At 38.1% G+C, this 25338-nt stretch overlaps 1 pseudogene across 1 annotated transcript in view; it reads right to left on the minus strand.

Annotated features, from left to right (window-relative positions):
* Positions 1 to 7674: 7674 nt before the first annotated feature.
* The window catches only part of LOC308352488 (developmentally-regulated GTP-binding protein 1-like), a 103564-nt pseudogene continuing 85900 nt past the window's right edge, over positions 7675 to 25338 (minus strand). Inside the window, exons 4-5 of the transcript in view lie at positions 12177 to 13186; positions 7675 to 7779 (exon numbers count right to left, since the gene is read on the minus strand). The product of the transcript in view is annotated as a developmentally-regulated GTP-binding protein 1-like (transcript). The remainder of the gene's footprint in view (positions 7780 to 12176; positions 13187 to 25338) is intronic.

Consider the following 25338-nt stretch of genomic DNA (forward strand, 5'->3'; position numbering starts at 1 on the left):
TGTCCATTGAGAATGATATTCTCTGTGGGTTTTTCATAGATGGCTTCAATGATATTGAGGTATGTACCCTCTATCCCTACACTTTGCAGAGTTTTGATCAAGAAAGGCTGCTGTACTTTGTCAAATGCTTTCAGCATCTTTTGAGAGTATCTTATGGTTCTTGTTCTTTCTTTTGTTAATGTATTGTATCACATTGATTGATTTGCAGATGTTGAACCAACCTTGCAGCCCTAGAATAAATCCCACTTGGTCGTGGTGAATAACCCTTTTAATGTACTGTTGGATCCTATTGGCTAGTATTTTGGTGAGAATTTCCACATCTGTGTTCATCAAAGATATTGATCTGTAGTTCTCTTTTTTGATGGGATCCTTGTCTGGTTTTGGGATCAAGGTAATGCTGGCCTCATAAGATGAGTTTGGAAGTTTCCCTTCCATTTCTATATTTTGGAACAGTTTCAGGAGAATAAGAATTAATTCTTCTTTAAATGCTTGGTAGAATTCCCCTAGAAAGCCATCTGGCCCTGGACTCTTGCTTTTGGGGAGATTTTTGATGACTGCTTCAATATCCTTACTGGTTATGGGTCTATTCAGGTTTTCTATTTCTTCCTGGTTCAGTTTTGATAGTTTATGTTTCTCTAGGAATGCATCCATTTCTTCCAGATTGTCAAATTTGCTGGCGTATAGTTGCTCATAATATGTTCTTATAATTGTTTGTATTTCTTTGGTGTTGGTCATGATTTCTCCTCCTTTATTCATGATTTTATTTATTTGGGTCCTTTCTCTTTTCTTTTTGATAAGTCTGGCCAGGGGTTTATCAATCTTATTAATTCTTTCAAAGAACCAGCTCCTAGTTTCATTGACTTGTTCTGCTTTTTTGGTTTCTATTTCATTGATTTCTGCTCTGATCTTTATTATTTCCCTTCTCCTGCTGGGTTTAGGCTTTCTTTGCTGTTCTTTCTCCAGCTCCTTTAGGTGTAGGGTTAGGGTGTATATTTGAGACCTTTCTTGTTTCTTGAGAAAGGCTTGTATCACTATATATTTTCCTCTCAGGACTGCCTTTGCTGTGTCCCACAGATTTTGAACAGTTGTGCTTTCATTATCATTTGTTTCCATGATTTTTAAAAAATTCTTCTTTAATTTCCTGGTTGACTCATTCATTCTTTAGTAGGATGCTCTTTAGCCTCCATGTGTTTGGATTCTTTCCAAATTTCCTCTTATGATTGAGTTCTAGCTTCAGAGCCTTATGGTCTAAAAATATGCAGGGAATGATCCCAATCTATTGATACTGGTTGAGACCTGATTAATGACCCAGGACGTCACCTATTCTGGAGAATGTTCCATGTGCACTAGAGAAGAATGTGTATTCTGTTGCCTTGGGGTGGAATGTTATGAATATATCTGTGATGTCCATCTGGTCCAGAGTGTCATTTAAGGCCTTTATTTCCTTGTTGATCTTTTGCCTGGATGATCTGTCCATTTCAGTGAGGGTGGTGTTAAAGTCCCGTACTATTATTGTATTATTGTCAATGTGTTTCTTTGATTTTGTTATTAGTTGGTTTATATAGTTGGCTGTTCCCATGTAGGGGCATAAAATTGTTAGATCTTCTTGTTGGACAGACCCTTTGAGTATGATATAGTATCCTTCCTCATCTCTTATTATAGTCTTTGGCTTAAAATCTAATTGATCTGATATAAGGATTGACACCCCAGCTTTCTTTTGATGTCCATTAGTATGGTAAATTGTTTTCCACCCCCTTACTTTAAATCTGGAGGTGTCTTTGGGTCTAAAATGAGTTTCTTGTAGACAGCATATTGATGGGTTTTGGGTTTTTTTTTGTCCATTCTGATACCCTGTGTCTTTTGATTGGGGCATTTAGCCCATTTACATTCACGGTAACTATTGAGAGATATGAATTTAGGGCCATTATACTGCCTGTAAGGTGACTGTTACTGTGTATGGTCTCTGTTCCTTTCTGGCCTACTACTTTTAGGCTCTCTCTTTGCTTAGAGGACCCCTCTCAATATTTCCTGTAGAGCTGGTTTGGTGTTTACAAATTCTTTTAGTTTTTGTTTGTCCTGGAAGCTTTTTATCTCTCCTTCTATTTTCAATGATAGCCTAGCTGGATATAGTATTCTTGGCTGCATGTTTTTCTCATTTAGTGCTCTGAGTATATCATGCCAGTTCTTTCTGGCCAGCCAGGTCTCTGTGGATAAGTCCTCTGCCAGTCTAATATTTTTACCATTGTATGTTACAGACTTTTTGTCCTGGGCTGCTTTCAGGATTTTCTCTTTGTCACTCTGACTTTTAAGTTTTACTATTAGACGATGGGGTGTGGACCTATTTTTATTGATTTTGAGGGGGTTTATTTGCACCTCCTGGATTTTGATTGTTGTTCCCTTTGCCATATTAGGGAAATTCTCTCCAATAATTCTCTCCAATATACCTTCTGCCCCCTCTCTCTTTCTTCTTCTTCTGGAATCCCAATTATTCTAATATTGTTTTGTCTTATGGTATCACTTATCTCTTGAATTCTCCCCTCGTGGTCCAGTAGTTGTTTGTCTCTCTTTTGCTCAGCTTCTTTATTCTTTGTCATTTGGTCCTCTATATCACTAATTCTCTCTTCTGCCTCATTTATCCTAGCAGTAAGAGCCTCCATTTTTTATTGCACCTCATTAATAGTTTTTTTAATTTCAGCTTGGTTAGATTTTAGTTCCTTTATTTCCCCAGAAAGGGATTTTATTTCTCCAGACAGGGTTTCTCTAATATCTTCCATGCCTTCTTTGAGGCAGCTAGCACCTTGAGAATTGTCATTTTGAACTCTGGATCTGACATGCTACCAATGTCCGTATTGATTAGGTCCCTAGCCTTTGGTACTGCCTCTTGTTCTTTTTGTTGTTGTTGTTGTGAGTTTTTCTGCCTTGTCATTTTATCCAGATAAGAATATATGAATGAGGGGTTCCTGGGTGGCTCAGTGGGTTAAGCTTCTGCCTTTGGCTCAGATCATGGTCTCAGGGTCCTGGGATCAAGCCCTGCATCAGGCTCTCTGCTCAGCAGGGAGCCTGCTTCCCTCCCTCTCTCTGCCTGCCTCTCTGCCTACTTGTGATCTCTCTCTGTGTCAATTAAATAAATAAATAATCTTTTAAAAAGAAGAATATATGAATGAGAGAATAAAATACTAAAAAGGTGGCAAAGACCCCAGGAAAATGTACATAACCAAATCAGAAGAGACCCCAAACTGGGGGGAGAAAAAAGGGGGTAAAAAGAATATATATATATATATATATATATATATATATATATAAAATACTGGTGAATAGAACAGAGACACCCACTTGATCACTTGATTTTGGGCATATTTTGGTCTCTTATAAGAATCTACCTCCCAAAATTTTAAAGAAAGAAAAACTTAGGGGTGCCAGGGTGGCTCAGTGGGTTAAGCCTCTGCCTTCGGCTCAGGTCATGATCTCAGGGTCCTGGGATCAAGCCCTGCATTGGGCTCTCTGCTCAGCAGGGAGCCTGCTTCCCCCCTCTCTGTCTGCCTCTCTGCCTACTTGTGATCTCTGTCTGTCAAATAAATAAAATCTTTAAAAAAAAAAAAGAAAAACTTATATATATGGAAAATGTAGGAAAAAATATATATAACATATATTATATATATTTTTATGCATTTATATATAAATATATTAAAAACTTTCATATTATTTATTATTATATATATATATATACACAAAAACATGTATATACAAAATAAAGGTAAACATGATGCAGGGATCGAATATGACTGTAAAGATGAAAATTAAAAAAATTCTAAAAAAGGAATTGATAAGTTGATTGGAGAACGAAAGAAGAAAAAAGGGTGGGGGGAAGAGAATGTGCTCAGGCTGGAGACTAGAAGAAAGCCCTGTGCTAGATTTCGGGTATATTTTGATCTATAAGAAGAAATTGTATACAAAATTTTTTAGGAAAAAACACTATATGTACATGAAAAATAGGTTAAATATAATGAAGGATAAAATATGACTATAATAATGAAGGTTTAAAAAGATTTTTTTTAAGAAAGGTATTGTTAAGATAAACTTGTTAAAAAGCATTAAAAAAGGAAAGAGGAAAAGTTAAAATAATTAGAATAAGAATAGAATAGAATAAGAAAAATTAGAATAAGAATAGAATAGAAAAATTAGAATAAGAATAGAATAGAATAAGAAAAAATAAAATTAAAAAATTTTAATTAACTTTGGAAGACTAAAGGATCATGGGGGGAAAGCCATGAATTCCATGCATTGTTTTCTCCTAGCTCAGGAGGTCTGCTGTTCACTCTCCTTGATTGGTGAGCTTGGTCTTGGCTGGATGTTCTTGCTGATCTTCTGGGGGAGGGGACTGTTGTAGTGATTCTCAAATGTCTTTGCCTGAGGTGGAATTGCACCGCCCTTGCCAGAGGCCAGGCTAAGTAATCTGCTCGAGGTCGCTCTTGGGAGTTTTTGTTCCTTGAATGTTTTCCGTAGAGCTCTGGAGGACAGGAATGAAAATGGCGGCCTCCCCATCTCCAGCCCAGAGGAGTTGAGAGCTCAAGGCCCCACTCCTCAGTGCGCCCTCACAGTAAAGGCATCAATCATTACTGTTTGCCTGGTCTCTGGCTGTGCTGTGGGCTCACCTGACCTGTGACCGAGCATTTATGTCTCTGGTGCACAGCCCCGTTTGGAGTCTCCAAACCCAGCAGATTCCTGCCTCCAGAAGAGGAAGGTGAGTGTCCTTCGATTTGCCACTTGTGGGGTCCCTGCTCAAAGAGCAGTAGACTGATTGTGCCGCAGAACATGGTTTAAGGTAATCCCAAGCTGAGAGCTCACTCTTCAGCTCTGTTTATATAGCCAGCTTTCCCACTCTGATACCTGGGGGCTCTTCCACACTCAGACCCCCCTGCTCTTTCAGTGACCCCGCAGGTCCTAAGACCACACTGTCCCTGCGAGGGCTGCACCCCTGCTTAGCCTCTGGAGCAATGTCCCTCAGTGGAGCACACTTCTAAAAGTTCTGATTTTGTGCTCCATGGCTCTACTGCTGCCAGGAGCCGGCCCCTTCCCCCTGTGGCCTATCTTCTCATTGCTTCAATTCACTTCTCCACATGTCCTACCTTTCAGAAAGCGGTCAATTTTCTGTTCCTAGAATTGCTGCTCTTCTTCTCTTCGATCTCCTGTTGAGTTTGGAGGTGTTCAGAATGGTTTGATACCTATCTAGCTGAACTCCTGGGATCTGATGTCATTTCAGTCTGCTACTCCTCTGCCACCTTGCCTCTCCTCATAAGGCTCCATTATTAACATCCCCTTCCAGAATAGTGCATTGTTGCAACTGATGGACCTACACATCATCACCCAAAGTCCATAATTTATTTACATTATGGTTCATTCTTGGTGGTGTACATTCTGTAGTTATGGGTGAATGTATAATGACATATATCTACTATAATAGCATCTTATTACATATTTTAAATATACAAAACACATAATTTATTCCCAAGTATGCATGAGCCAGCTCTATCAATTCTACCATTCCTCTATTTTTGACTTAAAGTTTAGAAAATGAAAAAATATATACTACTGAAACCTCCTACAGACCATTTGTCAATCACATTTTCCTTCCTCTTCTGCTCCCAGAAATAGTAACTCACTTGAATTTGTTGTTTATCAATCCTATGCATAATTCATACCATTACTTTACATGTACTTATTCACAATGAATATATTATGTTGTGTGTTTCCACAGTTTTTATGTGACGTCATACGATATGTGACATCTGTAACCTCTGTGTCATTTCTGCTTGTTTTCATTTCAAAAGGTGTATCTGCATTTAAGGGGTAATATGTTTTCATTTATGTCTGTGAATAGCTAAACATTGTTGTTTTTAAAGTTATTATCTGATCTTTCTAATAACTTTTATAATAAATTCATGATCTGATTTTTATTTTTATGGCTGGCTTTCCTCATGAGCATTCTGTTTTGTCTGCTGACTTATTTCATTGCATTTTTATACCTTTTCTGTCTTCCCCTCCCATCCCTTATCTGACAGCCCATCCCTTTTCCTCTCCTTTTATCTCTCTCTTCTCTTTGGAGGATTCAGAAAATTGCCATTGCTTTTACTGGAATCTTTGCTTCAGACCAGATCCTACCGTGCCTCCTAACGTTTCAACCCACCCACGACCCCACAATGACGTATCATTTATTATTGCTTTGGACTTTTGTAACAGAATCCCTGGAGCAAAGGCCAATGGAGCATGTCAACTACAATGTTTTCATCAAAAAGAGATTAATTTTTCTCTCATAAGAGAAATTCTGGACATAGGCTATCTACGAAATCATAGATGTCCAAGCTTTTTCCAACCTTCTGCTTCCCCATTGTTATAATGTGATTTTCATCCTTAAAGACTCCAGAGAGCTCTTTTACTTCCACACCTCCTCAGGGAGAAAGGGGAGTGAAAAGAGCGAAGGTCAATAGAGCATAGCAGCTGTACTTACACTTGTCCAAAAACTGCTGGAAATTCCGCTAAGTGTTTTCCATTTATCTTCGTGGTGCCATTATGTGTGTGTGTGACAAATTCATCTCCACAGAATTCTGAGGAGACAAGTATTTTTAATTGGTTGTATTTTTCATCTGAGAAAAATCAGGAACCGTAAGGAAGAAGGGGAGAGGGAACATCGGGTGGGAAACTAGCACTGATTTGACAGAGATGTTGAGGTTACTATGGATTTAACCTCCAAGCAGGGAGCCCAATGCAGGCTTGATCCCAGAACCCTGGGATCATGGCCTGAGCCGAAGGCAGACACTTAATGACTGAGCCCCCTGGATTCCCCTTTTCTTTGATTTTCTGTTTTGGTGGGAAGTTCACAGCTCTTCCACTTCGCCTTTCTTACGATAAACATTTCGGGTCAGCCAGCTAGGACAGAGAATGTCCCTATTCTCTCATCTCTTCCTGGCCTACAGCTTCCTCTTTTCTTCTTTTCTTTTTCTTTATTTTTAAGATTTTATTTATTTATTTAGGGGGGAGAGTGAGCAAGAGTGAGTGAGCACCAGCTGGGGAAGGGGCAGAGGGAGAGGGACAAGCAGACTCCCTGCTGATCTGGGAGACTGATTTGGGGATGGACATGGTGCTGGACACAGGGCTTGATTCCAGGACCCTGAGATCATGACCGGAGCTGAAGACAGATGCTTAACCGACTGAGCCACCCAGGTGCCCCTTGGGCCATAGCTTTGCATAAAGGAGGATTGGTAACTCCTGCTGGAAGGATTTTTACATTTTTTTTAAAGGATGTTCAGAAATAACAGAAGAATATGTGTAGAGACCCTCAAAGCCTAAGATATTCACTATTTGGTTCTTTGTGAGAAAATTTCATGTCCCTATTTTAAAGCTCCTGGCTCAAGCTCCAGCAGGCTTTCCCCTCATCTTCCTTTTTAGTTAACTCTAGCTACTAGATATTGTGGAACATTTTTATTTTCCCATTACTCTATAGGAATTATGTTCCCTACTCTCACTTTCTGCTTTAGCTTGGAAGTCCAACATCCCTGCAACTTCATCCTACTTGTTATATTATACACACACACACACATCTACACATACATGTGTTTATGACTATATATGTATATATATTGTAATGAGAGTGAATGACTCATGTATCCCAGTTTGGAGTCAACCAACAGATGGCATTTTGCTGGCTGCAGAAACTGCTTCAGTAGGTCCAGGGAACATGAACTCAAGGCTTTGGTTAATTAGGGTGGGAAGTGTTCTCTCCAGCTAGACAGAAAAGAGGAAACATAAAGCTCCAATGCTTCTTGCAGACCTCTCACGATCAAGGTGAAATCAGTCCTAGAGCAAAACTGACACTATGAGGGGCAGAGGAGGCAGCAGAGAAAACAGAGTAAACCAATCACAAATTCTTTCCTGACTCTGGATTTCCAGTTATGTCCTTACTGTTTTAAGTTTTGCCACTCAGAGTGGTCCATGGACCAGCAGCACTACTATTGTCTGAGAATTGTTAGAGGTCAAGACTCTGCGACCCCATCCTAGACCAACAAAATCACATTCTATATTTAATTGGAAACTCTGAGTGATTAGCAGACATCAACATTTCAGAAGTATTTCTATAGCCCTCACTCTCTAGATGTGGTTTGTGGGTCCCTGAGGATTTCCAAAGCTTTTCTGTAGGGTCTGAGAAGTCAAACCTGATTTCATAATTATAAGAAGACATGATTTTCCCTCTTTGCTATACCCACTACTAGAGTCTTCATATTCTTAGTGAGAAATAATACAGAAGGGAGTTTTTCTCCCTTTTCACTTTATAGTGGATTTACGCAGTTCCTGGTTTTTTGGCTTATTTGTCTCTTCTTATGCCAGTGATGTGATTATACTTGGAAGAGACCACTCCTAGTCCATGCAGTTTAGGTGTGGATAACCATCTGCCCCTACTGCTCTCTCTCTAGGTAATATAAGGAGAGACAATCTAAATTTGGCCAACTAACTCATTTAATTCTCTTGGTCAGTGATTGATTCAGAAATTGGCATATGATTCATGTTGGTACACTCAGAAGAAATTCCAACACCCCCCCCCTTTTTTTCTGATAATATTGGGAACAAGAAGCTCTCTTTACCTTACCTTCTTTTTAAAAAGATAGTATAGGCTAGCACAGCCAGGAGTTTCCTTTGGAGATGGCTTCTCTAAAATAACTTTGCTTAGAATATTGAAGCATATGTTATGTTACCAAAGGCCAAGTCTATTTTGTGAAACCATGGCAAGGTAGAACATTAAGTAAAGACTTGGACATTTACCAGTTCACATTCATTTCCTTCCAGATACTGGTATTGATTTTTACATGTCTTTGTAATTGATGATATTGAAATCATTATTTCCTCCTCTGTTCCCATGAGTTTTTGAGTGAAATTTGGGTAGGCTTCATGAATACCAAATCCAGATGCATTTTGAATTGAAGCTTCTGGCAAACTTTTTTTTTTTCCTCTCTCTCTTTCAATTCTCAGTACCTAGCATACTGCCTGCTTCATAGTTATTGCTGAAATGAAGAAGGAGTTTTGAATACAGGTACTGTAACTTCAAATCCCTCTTTGGCTACAATGAACTCTTATGTTAATTTTGTAAGGAGTCAAAGACATTTTTTCAAGTTTGACATCTTATTATCCTACAAGGATCTTCAATTATATTTTGACTTCTAAAGCTTCGAAGAATATTATGAAAAATCTTATAGAAAAATGTTCCTTTAATTTAATATTTATTATGCACCTAATATAGGCTGGGCCCTACCTTGGTTTGAATAAGATACAACACACAATCTCCATACTCAAACAGGTCCTATTTAGTGAATAAATGGACATAAGCGTACTTTTTAACTTGTTGTAAGAGCAGCAGATGCAAAGCAGGAAGTGAGAAACTATCTGTGAAGATCAGAGACTTGTCACTGAAGTGAAAGAGGGATAGTAGGAGATGATATTAAAGAGAAAGCCTGAATCCAGATCAAGAAACACCGTGTTTGCCACATCAAGGAACTTCCACATTATTCAGCTGACCACTGCTACTTACTTTGAAAGAAAATCCGCTTGAAAAACAAACAAATCCCTCCTAAATAATTTGAGATTATAGTATCTTCTATCTCCCTCCTTCTGTGGGAATTATTTATATAGACAAAGGGGATCCTTTAAAACGTCTTGTGGAAGTCAGAGAGACATTCGAGAAACAATGGAAGGTGGATCAGATGATAGACTTGAAAGGTAGACTTCAGGCAGTGGCTCTGTGAATGGGGAAGTAGAGCGATCCGGAGATTGAGGGGGCGTAGGATCAAAGGAATTCTATAGTTCAGGGCTTTCACTAACTTAGTGATATTTTACTAAGAAGAAGGAAGCTTTAAAAATAATTATCCCTGAGGGTTTCATGGATATAACCAGTGGACTTTAGATCTGATAATATATGTGATTTAATTTTACAAAATGGAGGCTATTTGTAGCCCCTTTAGAGAATGATATTTATAAATGTATTACATAAAGGGGCAGGGGTTCCTGCCTCATCAACTGAAATGATGAATTTATAGTTTCTTTGAGACTTTTGATGATGCCCAGGTACTCCTTCACTTTAGATGTAATGTCCTATTCATGTATAGATTTTATGCTTTTTAAAAAGATTTTATTTGTTTGTTTGTTTATAGCAGGAAAGAGAGGGGCAGAGAGAGAGAGGGAGAGAGAATCTCAAGCAGACTCCCCACTGAATGTGGAGCCCTCACGACCCTGAGACCATGACCTGAGCCAAAATCAAGAGCCAGGTGCTTAACCAACTGAGCCACGCAGGTGCCCTGATGTATAGTTTTATACCCTCTGAAATAGTCTAATATCTGCTGATTCCAATTTTACACAGATAATATTAAATTAGTTTTGGTGACCCTGACTGTGGCCCTTTCCTAAATTTCTTCTGCTCTTTATTTCTTTACCTTCATTGTAATTTGCATTTTTTGATTTTATAACTTGGTTGGTTAGAGTAATACTTCTCAATTTCTTTTACATCATGACATACTGAAAAGTGATACCTGTATATAGTACATGAAAGGCAGCAAATAAGGCTGCTTGCTTTAGACCACAAGCCAGATGCTCTAGCCTACCATACCTTAGATCAACTGATGCTGAAGGGAATTGCTTTCTGCTCACAACCACAAAGCTCATCCACACTGGTTGGAATGCTCTGGGTTGTGGAATGGAATTTAAAGAGCTCATGACTCTGGGATGCACACCTGCAATGTTTAGCAAGTATTGTGGTAGCATTTGACATATCATATAGTACAAATGCCACCTGGTTCAAGGAACAATTGCTAGCAGTCACATAGGGATCTTGCAACACGGGGTGCATAACTCAGAACAACTTACAATCATTACAGAGAACATGATTGAAAGCAAGTATTTTACTGATGAAGGCTCAGGAGCATTTGATAGGATTTTGTAAATATCCAATTCTTTTATTTCATAGATGAGAACACTTGAGACTAAAGAAATTATGTGTCTTGACTAGAGGTTAAATGACTGGACTGTAAGCTCTATGAAGTCAGGGACAGTTTGTTAACTGCTATATCCCATTGCATAGTAGAGTTCATCACAGATGGCAAAAGTTTCCTGAAATGTTGCTGAGTGAATGAATGAGTGAATTGGTCAGGGCCACATGGGTAATGACAGCCAAAATGAGAATTACAGCCTTCACCTCCCAGTTCAGTGATCTGATCCAGTGTGTCTAAGACTGTATGTCACATTCTTATCAATGCTCTATAAATAATTCATTACGTGGCGCAAAGCACAAAAGGTCATGAACACATTCTAGAATTGAATATATTAAGGATTTACCTTCTGTTTTGTAACAGTTCCTATCCATCATATTCATAAATCAAACATGAAATATTTGGGTTGCCATAAAGCTTATATTTATCTTAATATATTTCTGTAAATAGAGTTAAAAACAACAAAGTTGGTTTTAGATGAGCTTTTGTAAAATTTTTTCTTTTTTGGTAGTTATTATATTTTGCCATTTTCTTCAGTAATAAAACACATTTAGGTTTGTCTTTATTTCCTACTAATTAAATAATGAAAGGCAAAACTTTAAATGAGTAATTACTGATGTATCTTATATGCATTGAAATCAGAGTGAGCACTGTCACTGAAAGGTTATGTTACTCACAAATTCATTAAACATTCATTAACCTCACCTCAGGTATAGGTGTCCTTGTTTACACATTTCAGATTTGCATACACATGCCCTGAACAAGATTTCAAAAATGTTTATAACCCTATGACCACCATAATTATGAATACCCAGGTAGATATTTGTGAAATCCTTACCCAGTGTGACTTTTCCCCCTCTACCAGGTTTTTATGCAGCTCAGTATACAAGGTCACACTAAGATAAGACAAGTAAGGTTTCAGCGTGGGTGCCTCCATCTTCCTCCTACGTTTCCTGATCTCGTGGCTGCCAAACCCAGAAGGGACCTGGGATAGAATGCTTGGTCATGGGGAAAGCTGCTCTGGTTGGCCTGGTAGTTGGGGAAAGAAGAAGGCTTCCATTTTTCACAATGAATGACATTCTCATTCTCTAATGTATGGTCTTAACCCACTTAATGAGAATCGTGTTTCACAGAGAGACACCCCCCACCCACCGAGTGAAAGACGTTTAATTCTTTAATAAGATTCTTGTGAATATTCGTGTGGAAATCCTCCATGTGATCCTGGGATAAGGTGGCACTATTGGAGGTGTGTAATCTGGCAACTGCCCTTTGGGCTTGGTGAAATCCTCACTAGTTTTTGTTAGTAACAGACATTTTCCAACAGGTCACCAAAATTCCAGCAGTGATGGGCAGAGATAAATGCATAGTGAGGCACTTTATAGATGATATCCAATTCTTCAATGGAGATCTGATCAATCTTATTTAACACATAGATACAAAGGATATAGACTCTATTTCCTTCCACCATGTCAATGAGGTCATCTGTGGCATCACTGTGCAGAGCCACATCGGCATTACTAATTTTACATTCAGCCAGAATGTTCCTCACAATTTCAGCATCCAGCTCACTTTGAGGGCAAGTGACAGTGAGATCGATGGTTTCCTCACCTCCTTCTTAAAGCCAATGTTAAGGGATTTGCTGTTCAAGTGAATACTAAAGCCTCCCAGCTTGTATTCAGTGATCTTCTCATGTCCCAGTGGTTTCAGGACATCCAGAACAATCAGGATCAAGTCACACACCCAGGCCACTACAATGACTTCCTTTACTTTTTTCCATCCTTGGCACCCTCATTGATAACTGGGAGATCCAGAAGCTGGGTCTTGGCACCGTTGTATGTGATGACACCAGGAGCTGTAGCAAGAGTGGTGAACTCAGGCTTCATGCTGAAATATACCGCGGCCAGTTACTGAGCAGTGTTGACTTCTCCACAGATGGAAAATCCACAAACCCAGTATTTGTGCATAACCGGTCTTGGCCACATCCAAATCTTCTCCTAGCCCACTACCACCACCTTCGGGAGTAATGAGTTCTCTGCAAAGCTTAGAAAGGCAAGCCTTAATCAGGTTTAGGTAGTGTGCGATGTTGTTGTTGTTGTTGTTGTTGTTGTTGAGTCTGAGCCATCTCAGCTTCGATCTCTGGGATCTTGGTTAAAGTGCGGCTCCTGGTGGCGAATCCCAGGGGATGCAGTGGTCCCTACACCATCTCCCGTCCCACACCTGGTGCAGATCAGCCAGTTCCATCAGGTGCTAATGCAACGCACCGAGGAGAGGAGGTACTTTCTACTTCTAGTGAGAGTTCCACCCGGGAGGCTCACGGAGACGCAGTGTGGAGCATTCTCCTCCTCCTTCCTCCGGCCAGCTTCCCATTTTTTAAAGTTGTTTTTTGGGTTCTTTTTTCTTGGTCATTTCTTCATTGGGGAAGGGGATGCATCATTCACTGTGGAGCTTGGTCCTGGCCCCCATGCGCACACAGGTTTGTGTTGCTGAACTCTGCACACTGAATAAAACAAAGCAGAAAGACAAGCTTATAGCAAGGGTTTTGACCTGCAAACTGGGAAACTCAAGGCTGTGGGAACTGTGAGTTCCAAGTTGCTCACAGACTAAAGGGCTTTTTTTTTTTTTTTTTTAATGTATTTATTTATTTGAGAGAGAGAGCGAGAGAGCCCGTGAGTGGGGGGAGGGGTAGAGAAACAGAGAGAAACTCTCAAGCAGACTCCCGGAGGAGCAGGGAGGCAGCGCTGGCTCTATCTCAGGACCCTGAGATCACGACCTGAAGCAAAATCAAGAACTGGTTGCTTAACTGACTGAGCCACCCAGGCTCCCCCAGACTAAAGGATTTAATAAGGCAAATGCAGAATGTTGCCTAGTGGTCTTTTTCCTTATTTGGATCAGGGTAGCCCAGTCAGTGGAACAAGAAGTCCCAAGATGACATAACAGACTTGGTGTTTGGGGATTGGCTGTCATCCTTTGCTGATTTTCGAGAAGAGCTGTACATTTCTGTAACGTAGGTAAGTTTGTTTTGTTTTTCTTTAATGTGACTGTACTGGCCAACTTCATTTTGTCCTTAACATATGTGACTCCATTTTTGTTCCAGTTCTACAATATGCACATGTGTATATACACACCACAGGAGGTCAGAGATCTGATGGGTTGAGGAACTCTAGCTCTTTTGTAAATGAGCGTATTAGAATGAGGCTGATTCTAACAGATGGGTGGCTGTACCCCTACCCTGGTGGGAAGCCAGCTCTGTCTGCATGTCTGGTATAGCTAAAGCACTGGGGGTTGGTTGGGGGTAACTAGATGTTGAGAGGAGCTTGGGTGGACGTAGTAGCTCCATCTCTCCCTCTCTGTTGTGGATTGGTGGCCAGGTCTAGCCCTGCCCCGGAGGCAGGTCACTGGGCTCTGTGGGCACAGGGCCTGAAGACGCCGAGGGCTCCACTGGACCACTCCTTGGGCCCTTCTCATGCCATGCTTGTCAGAGTCCATGACTCTTCATCTTTCATAATTTATATTAATCAAATGTTTGGGGGGGCGAATGAGAAATTGAATCATTTATTACAATAATTAATAGCAACTTGGCTATTGATGTGAATTATACTGCTGTCCCTTTCACTCTTTCTCCTATAGGAGACACTAAAGTGTATAGAAAGCAGACACTAAAGTGGTGATTTAACAATTGCCACATTATCTGTGATTTTTGAGGAAAAAGGAAAGGTCACAAAATTTAGAGTAGGGAAATACTAACAATTTGTTTTTTTAATATAGGGTTTTATTCTGAATATTTTGGGGATTTAGATTTGCAGTTAATATGAGAGAAGAGTTTGAATTTTGTTATGAAAGGGACAGTTTATTCACATAGAGAAAGGGTATATTGATTAGTAGGAATTACTATATGGTGATTTAGAATAAATTTTGCCAAAAAAAACCCAACCCTTAATTTCAAGATTTGGAAGGGTTTGGCTGGTATACCAGAAACAATATAACAAGTTTTTACCTAATCACTTAATAGATTTTTAAGATGTGCTTGAAGGCGACATAGAGACCTGCAGACAAGATGATTCTAACGATGAGCAAATTTGGGGTGCCTGGGTGGCTCAGTGGGTTAAGCCTCTGCCTTCTGCTCAGGTCATGGTCCCAGGGTCCTGGGGTCGAGCCCCGCATCGGGCTTTCTACTCAGCAGGGAGCCTGCTTCCCCACCTCTCTCTGCCTGCCTCTCTGCCTACTTGTGATCTCTCTGTGTCAAGTAAATAAATAAAATCTTAAAAAAAAAAAAAAAAGATGAGCAAACTTTTAGCTCCTTATAACAATGTAATAGAAGATTCCTACATATCAGTTGCACAAGTAATTGGCACAGTTCTGTTTGAAATTTAGTAATGGCTTAGAACACAGAGGCATACTTATAAAACTAATCAACATTCATCTAGCAGTGTAAAATTAATAGTTAATGTAATCTGGAGTAGAATCAGAATTTAGAAATCTCTCGAAGAGTTGGAAATAATGGGCTCAATTTGATAAGAAAGTATTTATATGAAATGTCTAGGATAGACAAATTCATAGAGACAGAAAGTAGATATGGTTACTAGGGCCTGGAGGAAGTGGGGAATGAGGGGTTATTACTAATGAATGGTTTCTGTTTGGAGTGATGACATGTTTTGGAATTAGTTAAGGGTAATGGTTGCATAATTTTGTGAATATACTAAAACCTAAATGTACACTTTAAAAGGACGAATTTTATGGTTAGTGAATTATATCTCAATAAAAAGTTTAAAAAGATATTTATGGCTAATAAACTGGGAATAGAACAAAAACTTATGAAAAACAGAAGAAACTGAGCACAGTAAAGAGTTTTTTAAATCTTGCACAGGTAGCCAGGCAAGACTAGTTGCATTTAAAGTAACTTATGCATTAAAAAATGAATAAAATAAAAGTATATTATCTCCATTATTGTTTAGATATTCTAACCATGACATGTGCTTTAAATATTCTAACATGATATATATCATATTTAAATACTGGAAAAGAGAAGGCAATGCTATATTCAGTGCAGATAATTTGGTTGTCTGCAGAGAACACAGCAAGGATTTAAAATGAAAACATTTATTTTTTTTTATTTAAACACAGTTGACACACAATGTTACATTAGTTTCAGGTGTACAAAATAGTGATCTGACAAGTCTATACATTATGCTTTGCTCACCACAAGTGTAGCTACCATTTGTCACTGTGCAACACTATTACAATACTGCTGAATATATCCCTTATGTTGCAGTTTCCATCCCCATGACTTATTCATTCAAAATGAAAACATTTAAATTTGAAATTGAAAGAATTCAAAAAGGTGGACGGATTAAAGAAAAGAATTGTTTTAAAAAAATCAACAGCTTTCCTATATGTTATAAACAAAACAATATAACAGAATATTAAATGGAAAAGAGAACTCGTTCGCAATAACAGTCTAAATAATAAAATACTCAGGAGTTAAATTCATAATCTCTGTGCAAGGATGAAACCCTCATATGGGTCTCAGAAATGGATAATTGTAGAAAAACTGATTGAAACAATTTTTTTGTTTTATTTTTATTTTATTTTATTTATTTATTTATTTATTTTTTGATTGAAACAATTTTTTGGTACAGAATTTTTCTAGGTAGAGAAACTAGTTTTTAGGTAGAGAATCCAAAACTTCTATCAGATTTACAAAGTGCTTTAAGAAACAAGAAAGTTTACATATCACTGTCCATTAAGCAGCAGTGTCTATAATAGTGTAATAAGAATACACTGAGAAAGTAGAAGAGTAGGTTGGTAGACAAACAAGTTGCAATAGACAGAGAAATGGAGGCAAATAGAAAATCAAAATGTCAGGAACTAGTATATTTAAGTATTTGGTTTGAGATAAAGGTGACATCTCAAATAATAGAAAAAATGAATTATTAATCAAATGATTTCCAAGAAAATTATCTAGAAAAAAATAAAGGTTTTTTTTTTAAATTTCTTTCCATACACCAAACTTCAGCTTTATTTAAGAGTCTCTATAAAAATTAAATCTTAAAAAAAGTACTGGAAGAAAATACAGGTTAATTTTTATGTAATGTATGTCTTGAAGAAGGCCTCCAACCGTTATTAAGAAATGAATGTTCTTTTGAATACAGGAAAATACAGGAAACTTACATAGGGTATAAAAGGCAAATAACAAATTGGAAAAGCACTGCAATATATATGACAAGTTTTAATGTCCTCAATACAGAAAACACTCTGAAACACTTCAAAGGGAGAGATCAAAAGAAAAGTGATCGAAGGCCAAGAAAAAGCAATTTCTAAGAATACAAATAAGCCGTAGACATATAAAATGTTCAAAAGTACTCATAACTGAAGAAACTCAAACTTTAATAACAATAATATAGTACTGGCTAATATTAAGAAGTCTGATAATACCCAGTCTTTAAGCTGGAGTTAGAAACAGACTTTTCCATTCATAAACCGGTGATCAGGGTCTAAATTGCCATCATGTTTCCGAATGACAATTTGCCAGTATCTATCAAAAGCCTTAGAAATGTGGGTAAACTTTGACCCAGTAATCACTGTTCTCAGAATATATCCTAGGGAAATCATAATGTAAATGCCCACAAATGAATATTTGAGAAATATTTCTGCAACATTTTTTATAATGGTGGAAATTTTAAACAGTGTCAAGTAGGTTAAATGAATTACGACTGTGGCCATAGTAATTTCCCAAAATTGTCACAAAAATATTTCCAGTCCCACATGCTCTTCCTTAACCTTGTCCCTCCCCCGTTTGCAGTTGGAGTCTGTTTTGCCTCCTCCTGAATCTGAGTAGGACTTTCTGGCTCTCTCGTTGAATAGAATATGCTGAAAGAGATGTTTAAAAGCAATATGACTTTCCATCTGGTTCTGCCTCTTTTGGAATTTTTCTTCCCTCCAAACCCTGTTTGTTGTGTTTCCACATTATGAGGAAGCCCAGACTGCGTGGCAAGGTGACCTGTAGGTGTTGGAGTAGAAAGCTGGCATCTAGTGTTCATGTAAATGAATGAGAGTTCAGATAAAATCAGCCTCCAGGCTTTGAGCCACTACAGCTGATTCTAAGCAGAGCAGAACTCTACTTTTGAGTTGTCTGTTGAGCTATTCCAAACCGGAGATTTGAGAGCAAAAGAAAGACTGTTGTTTTGAGTTACTACATTTTGAAGTGGTTTTTTTACATGGCCATAGTACCTTGAACAGTGTTGTTATATCTAAAACTGGAATATTGTGAAGCCATTTCACACAAAAATATATATGAATAAATATGTATCTTAAAAATTTAAAGATGTTTACAAAGTTACAGCTTGGAAATAGTTCATAAGATCATAGAATATATATAATTACGTGTTGTATGTGTGCACAAAAAATGCACATAAATATCCAACGGCCAGCGTATGTATGCATAGAAAAAGAGGTTGATAAAATATTTACCAAAATGGAAATGCTGGTTGTCTTCAAATGTTTGGAATAAAAGGGATGATTTATACTTAATTTTTGTTCTTGTTCATCTTGCTGGCTTGTTATATTTTCTAATTTTTCTTAAAGTGGACGTTGATCATTTGTTCAATAAAGATGAAACAAATTTGGACTTAAATTAATCACTGATGAAGTACAAAATATTGATGAACCTGGCTCAGTGCTGTTCATAAGAAAAAGACAGGAGCTTTAGTTGATTACAAGTTCAAAATCAACCAACAGTGCACTGTAACTGCCCAAGTGTTAATGCAAAATTAGGTGGCAGTTACAAAATTTGAGACTCCAAAGCACTGAAGGCAATAGTCCTATCATATGACACACTGAACAGATAAGACTTTGAGGTATCACTGTTTAAGAACGGCAACTGCGTTTCTTCCAGAAGGGACTGACCCTAATGGCGGTAAGGTCTGACAGGAGGTTATGAGGCACAGTAGAAGCATTAGGGAATCCTGCTGTGTTAGAAAAGAAAAAAGAAAAAAAGACATAATAGATACAGGTACAGCGAAATAGGGTTAGACTTCATCTGGATAATTTTAGAGAGAAAGATTTAAACAATAAGTAAAAACCTCAAAGAGATAGAGTCAGCTCAATTGAAGACAATACTTCCTGTTAAATTGAGATATTCAAAAATTGACCAAAGAATTCAGTGAACCATTGTCTCTGACATTGAGGTTCTTGGATGTCAGGATGTTTAGATGAGAATTCTGTATTTCATGAGGGGGTCTTCTGGGGGTATCATTTAAAGTCCTGTTCCTGCCCCAAATCTTCAAGAGTCTCAGTCATAAGATCAGAGCCCCAACAATATACTCTCTGGGAAGGATTCTGTAAAGTCGCTCCTTAGCATACCTTTTTCTAGCAGGATAGCTTTCTGAATTCCCAATCTCTTTAATTAGTACAGCTGAGCTAAGTTTGGCAGTGATTTTTCTCAGAATTAAGGACTCCTATGTCTGAAGATGATGTATGTTTTAATTAAGTCTCCTCATTAAAACTTTCTAGCTTTGATTGTCAGTGTCTGTCTCCATGCAGCGCTTAATAGGTATTTGGCCATTTCTTCTTCAATCTGATTAATGTAGACAGCTCATCTTAGTCATTCAGCCCCACAAAATGAATTTTAAGGCTTTTTCCCCCCAGATAGGCTGAGTGTAGATCTGTTTTTTATGTACTTCTTTTAAGTGGGGTTCTTGACACACCTTAAAATTCTGGCTAGCTACAGATAGAAGATTTTATCAAGTTGTTTGAAGAAAAAAATATATATTTTCCTTCTTTATCAGCAATTATGAGAAAACAACTTAAACGGAACATTTGAAAGAAAAAATTTTTTTATTAAGAAAGGAAGATGAAAATAAACTCTAAGAGTTATGTTAAGACCCATGCAATTTTCCTATCATGAGAATCCTTACGCCTGACCTTGCTCTCTCACTCATGTTTAGCTAGCACTGATGGATTTCAGGAGGTATGTATTTATAATAAAATATCACTCTACCTTACTTTATTAGAGCATATGCACAGGTCTCTAAACACTTGATATTTGGGCCAAATGGTCTACCTCCATACGTCCTTCCATAGCTCTCCTTTGGTCTTGAAAATAGGAGGTGACGAGTGGGTTATGAAATAAGAGCAAAGTCCCAGAAAATACATGGTCCCCTTCTCTTGGCATTCATCTAGATACATTCAAATAACTGAACCCAGCATGTGGCACTGAAAGGGAGATTTTATGGTACTTAAACAAAATAATAAAGTTTGATTTGTTGACTGTACTTAAAATGAAGGTAGGCAGTTCCTAATAATTCAAACAAAATCTTACATCATAATAATTTCTCTGCTATTCTCTGTGTATGAAATTCAGAAGAAGATAAAGATCCATTATAGATATTTAAATTTTTCATTTACTAGAAATGATGTCTCTTTGGAATATATCTAATAAAACAACTTAAAGCATTTTCTATGGAAATTTAAAAAAGACAAATCCCCATTTAAAATATAAGTAATAAGCAAAAAGAAGAGATATATAAATTTATGATATATCTGTCTTTACTAATCATTTGGAAAGCCTTTTCAGCAAAAGTCCCAGTGTAGATTATATGTAGATGATCTGTACTGTTTACTATCAGTCAAGATACAGATCACTTTCAAGTAAAATTATCCCTAGCAATAATCCATATTTGGCTAACTTTTCTTTACTAGTTGTAAAAATTCCTAAACTACTTGCCAAATGGGTGAAAGGTCCTTTTCCTTATGGGGAGATCTACATAACGGTATGTGGAAGAGGAGGAGTTATGCCCTTTGGAAAAAGACCCACTCAGTTGGGCTTATCACTCAATTCCCACCAGTGAACTCTGTCCATTTGGTGGGTGGTCCTTGAATACTATGACATTTCATTGATAAAGCACCAGAGAAATTTTATCTCATTGACAGATATGATTATATAGAAACAAAAGAAAACAATCCTCCCTCTAAATAAAGGAAAAAACACCTACATTTTAGCTTAATAATATTCTCTAAATGTAAAGGATTAGAAGATGAAGAGTGTAAGAGAACATGAGGTTCTTTATTTCCCTCTGAGAGTAGTTGCATAATTACCTGAATTGTGCATTGATTGCCGGGTATGGGAGCATCTCAAGTTTGTAAGTCAAATTTGTAGTCATTACTAAGCATATGTTGAGAAATCATGACCATGTTTTCAGATCTTGTCACCTTCTCTGCCTTCGTTCTGCCCCCATTCTTCTCCTTCTGGCTCAGCTCGTAGGAGTGGTTGACTAGATGGGTTTTGGGGTTATGAAGACCTGGTCCCATCCCAGCTCTATCACTCACCAGCATGTAAGTTGGACAAGTTGCTTAACATTCTTATGTTCTGGATTCTTTATCTTTAAAATAGAGATAGTACTCCTGCCTCGTGATTTTGGTGCAGATTAATAGACTAATGCTAGTAACAAGCTTAGTGAAAAGCCTTGTGGAGGCCATGCTATAAGACTCAATGATTATTGACATTACAGACATTATATAGACATTATTGCTATTATCTTAACAGTGTTTGGTATACACAAAGGAAAGAAATAGCAAACCTTGCATGGCTTCTGCTTTCCACTAGTTTATGTGTTACTGAGCAGAAATTTTCTTTTCTGTGTGCTCTGTTGTTGCTACTTTTCATTTTTATACATTTTAGCTTTCTTTTCAGGAGAATAATGTACCCATCTTGAAGATTTAATACACAGAAGTGGCATCTGCCAGCCATATCCCAAAGAAACTAAATCTAATTTACAGGATCCCAGTGTCAGAAATCTGAAAAGTATACCCCTACTATAGGAATTTCTTTACAGGCATACCTCAGAGATATTGTGAGTATGGTTCCAGACCACCACAATAAAGTGAGTGTTGCAATAAAGTGAGTTAAATGAATTTTTTGGCTTCCCAGTGCATATAAAAGTTACATTTACACTATACTGTAGTCTGTTAAATATGCAATAGCACTGTGTTTAAAAAACAATGTATACGTCTTAATTAAAAACTACTTTATTGCTGAAAATTGTTAACTATCATCTGAGCTTTCAGCAAGTCATAATCCACTGATCATAGATCATCATAAAAATATAGTAATCATGAAAGGATTTGAAATGTTGTGAGAATTATCAAAATGTATTACAGACACATGAACCGAGCAAACTCTTGGAAAAATGGTTCTGGTAGTCTTGCTCGACATAGGGTTGTCACAAACCTTCCATTTGTGAAAAACGGAATATCTGCCAAACACAGTAAAGACAAGCACAAGAAAATAATATATCCTTGTATTCAGTGACACAAAATTCTCTTTGTCTAGTAAAAGTATTTCAAAGAAAACAAAATAATTTGTTTTTTCTTAGGAAATAATTTATACATTATGATTTCTTTAGGTTTCAAGAAAATAGCAAGCCATTTGCAGCAAAGTTAAGTGAAGAATCTAGGTTCGTGTATGAACTTGATAATATCAGTGATTCCTAAACCTGGTAGTTTGTCAAGACACTCTGGGAAGGTTGTTTGTTTGTTTGTTTAAAGATTTTATTTATTTATTTGACAGACCGAGATCACAAGTAGGCAGAGAGAAACGGGGAAGCAGGCTCCCTGCTGAGCAGAGAGCCTGATGTGGGCTCCATCCCAGGACCCTGGGATCATGACCTGAGCCGAAGGCAGAGGCTTTAACCCACTGAGCCACCCAAGTGCCTCTGTTTGTTTGTTTTTTTAAAGACGTCCGTAAACTCTGGATCCATTGGTTGCTGACCAGGTGCAGGAGGACCTGGGGATGTGGTTACAGTGTGGACTCGTGGAGATCTTGCCCTCTAGGCAAGAGGACATGGGAGTATCAGACAAGGACTAGAGCTGAGAACATTTCAGATGATGACACCCATGGCATATCCTTCCTATCGCTCTGAGACTCTGAATTTCATCTGACTTCTCCGAGTTTCTTTAGAAAGAAAATTTGGCAGAAAAAAACTAAAAAATTAAGAAGGCGAAGGTATAGATAGTTAGTGGCCCAGTCGTGGTCATTAATTTTGCAATTGCCATCGCCATGTCTCTCAAAGGGTAAGAATCCTTGGGCTGTGAAAGGATATGGCCCCAGAGGCAGTATAAGAGACCAGGAGGCATAGGACCAGAAATAGGCAGATATCTTCTATGCTTAACCACTCTACTCAGTGAATATACCTGATACAAGCATCTGCTTTAAAGATACCTACTTCATTCTGAGAATACAGCTGTGTTAGGGAGGGTTTAAAGGATTATTCTAATACAGAGAGCCCATCTACACAACCTCCAGACTGTTAACTCTCTTTGGTGCTTTGAAGTCCTGGTATTCCTTCCAAAGGAGATGTTTTCATAATTCTGAGACTGTTCAAAGTCTGACAGTGGTAGAATTGCCTTTGTTTTGTGGTACTTGGAAAGAATCTGTCCTTCCTTTAGTTTTCCGCATTTCAGCAAATGCAGCATGAGCATACATTCCACTGTGCCTGGTGTTAGAGTGTGCAAAATGGCCACAAAACTTCACAGTAGCTCTCACCAAAAGGGGGAGTGTGGTTCTCCACTCCTTAAACGGAGGGTTAACTTTGTATCTTTCTTTGACACATTGAATGTAGTAGAAATGATGACTCATATAATTTATGAGCCTAGGCCTCAAGAGGTCTTGTAGCTTCAACTTTTGTTGTTTGTGGAGCCCTGTTGCCACTCTGTGAGTCAGCCGGCCTGATGGATAATGACAGACCAGTGGCACATTTGCTCCAATATCCCTGGCTGACAACAACCAGACATATGAGTCTATAGTGGTTCAAAGTGATTCAAAGATCATCTTAGATTACTTACCCCACCTCAGACTGGCCTTCTCCAATCTGCCTGTGAGCCCAGAGGAAATCCTCCAAGCAGGCTCAGACCACAAAATGCTTCTAACTGACTCTTAGAATTGTGAGCTGAATAAGTGTTGTTTAAATCCAGTGAGAAGTATGTTACAGGAAAACCCAACAAATACACCTGGGACAGGCCTAGTGTAGACCTGTCATCACAGAGTAACTATCAAGAATACCTCCTTTTATTCTCAAAACTATCTTTGTCTGAGTAAAAGTTATAAAGTCTGCTTAAGCAGGTAGTACCATCATCTACTTACTTGCCAAGCAAATTTTACATTGAAAAAATGTAAATTAGAATCTTTCTGGTTTAAACCCCTTAAGTGAATTCCTATGTTATTGAGAGTAAAATTCAAACTCTTCCAGAATCTATAAAGTCTTATATATTCTGTCCCCATTCCCACCTTTATGGTTTTTCACTCGTGCCATTCTCCCTCTTCTTCTACCGTCCCATGCACAGGCCTCCTTTTTGCTCTGCAAACAGCTGCACTTGTTTCTTAAAACCTCAGGGACTGTGTTTTTCTTTCTGCTTGTGAGTTCTTCCTTCTGCTCTATACGCGCTACTGCTTTTACTCCTTGAGTGCTGGGCTCATCCCTCTACTCTAAGAAACCCAACTTCCGTCTTAAATACAGCACACTCTACCTGGACACCATGTAATTTATTGCAAAATATTATTTAAACAAGAAAGTTGGTCCACATGATACCATCAGTCTCTCCCAGTAACAAGTAAGTTCCTCAAGAGAATGGCATTGTGAGGTCTTTGAGGAGGACCTGGCAGAGAGAAGCTAAATAAGTATTTGGTGAATAAATGATGTATGCTCAACTCTGAGCTTAGAATGCTCAGATCCTGGATTTGAGGGTCTCCTCTTCCGTTTCTAGAGGGTTTTGTTTTGACTCAGTCACTTAGCCTGGCGGCACTTGCTTCACCATCTTGAACGTTAAAAAACCTGGATATTAAATGTGATAGTAAATGGAAGAGTGCAAGGTCAGCTGGAATGTGTCGGTAAATGTCAGCTATTGCTGTCCACCCGCATCTCCCCAAATGAGGTGAGGCTTTTTACATCAGATATATACTTACTTAACGTGTGTTCTTGATAGGGATTAGGTGCTTTCCTTATGGTTCAGGGTTGCCTGTCCTTAGCTTGTAAGTAAACAAAGCACTGCCAATCCCATCCCATCCCGTCCTGTGCATTATTATTTCTTTGGTGAGTCTGATTGAATTGAAGGCAAAACAAGCAGTTGTGGCTCCTCTTATTGTAAGTCTCCTATCATGTATTTCTTGTCCATCAGATTACAGCTTTAAAAAAAAAGGCATTTTGAAATAGACAAGTAGATTTTTTTTTTTTACAGGTGTTTTTCCCTTTCAACTGAAACAATATCTTGAACTGATATCTCATCATCCCACCTCAATATAGTTTGAAAATGATGAGATTTGCTC

The sequence above is a fragment of the Martes martes genome (genome assembly GCF_963455335.1).
Source record: "Martes martes genome assembly, chromosome: 11".
Taxonomy (NCBI): Eukaryota; Metazoa; Chordata; class Mammalia; order Carnivora; family Mustelidae; genus Martes; species Martes martes.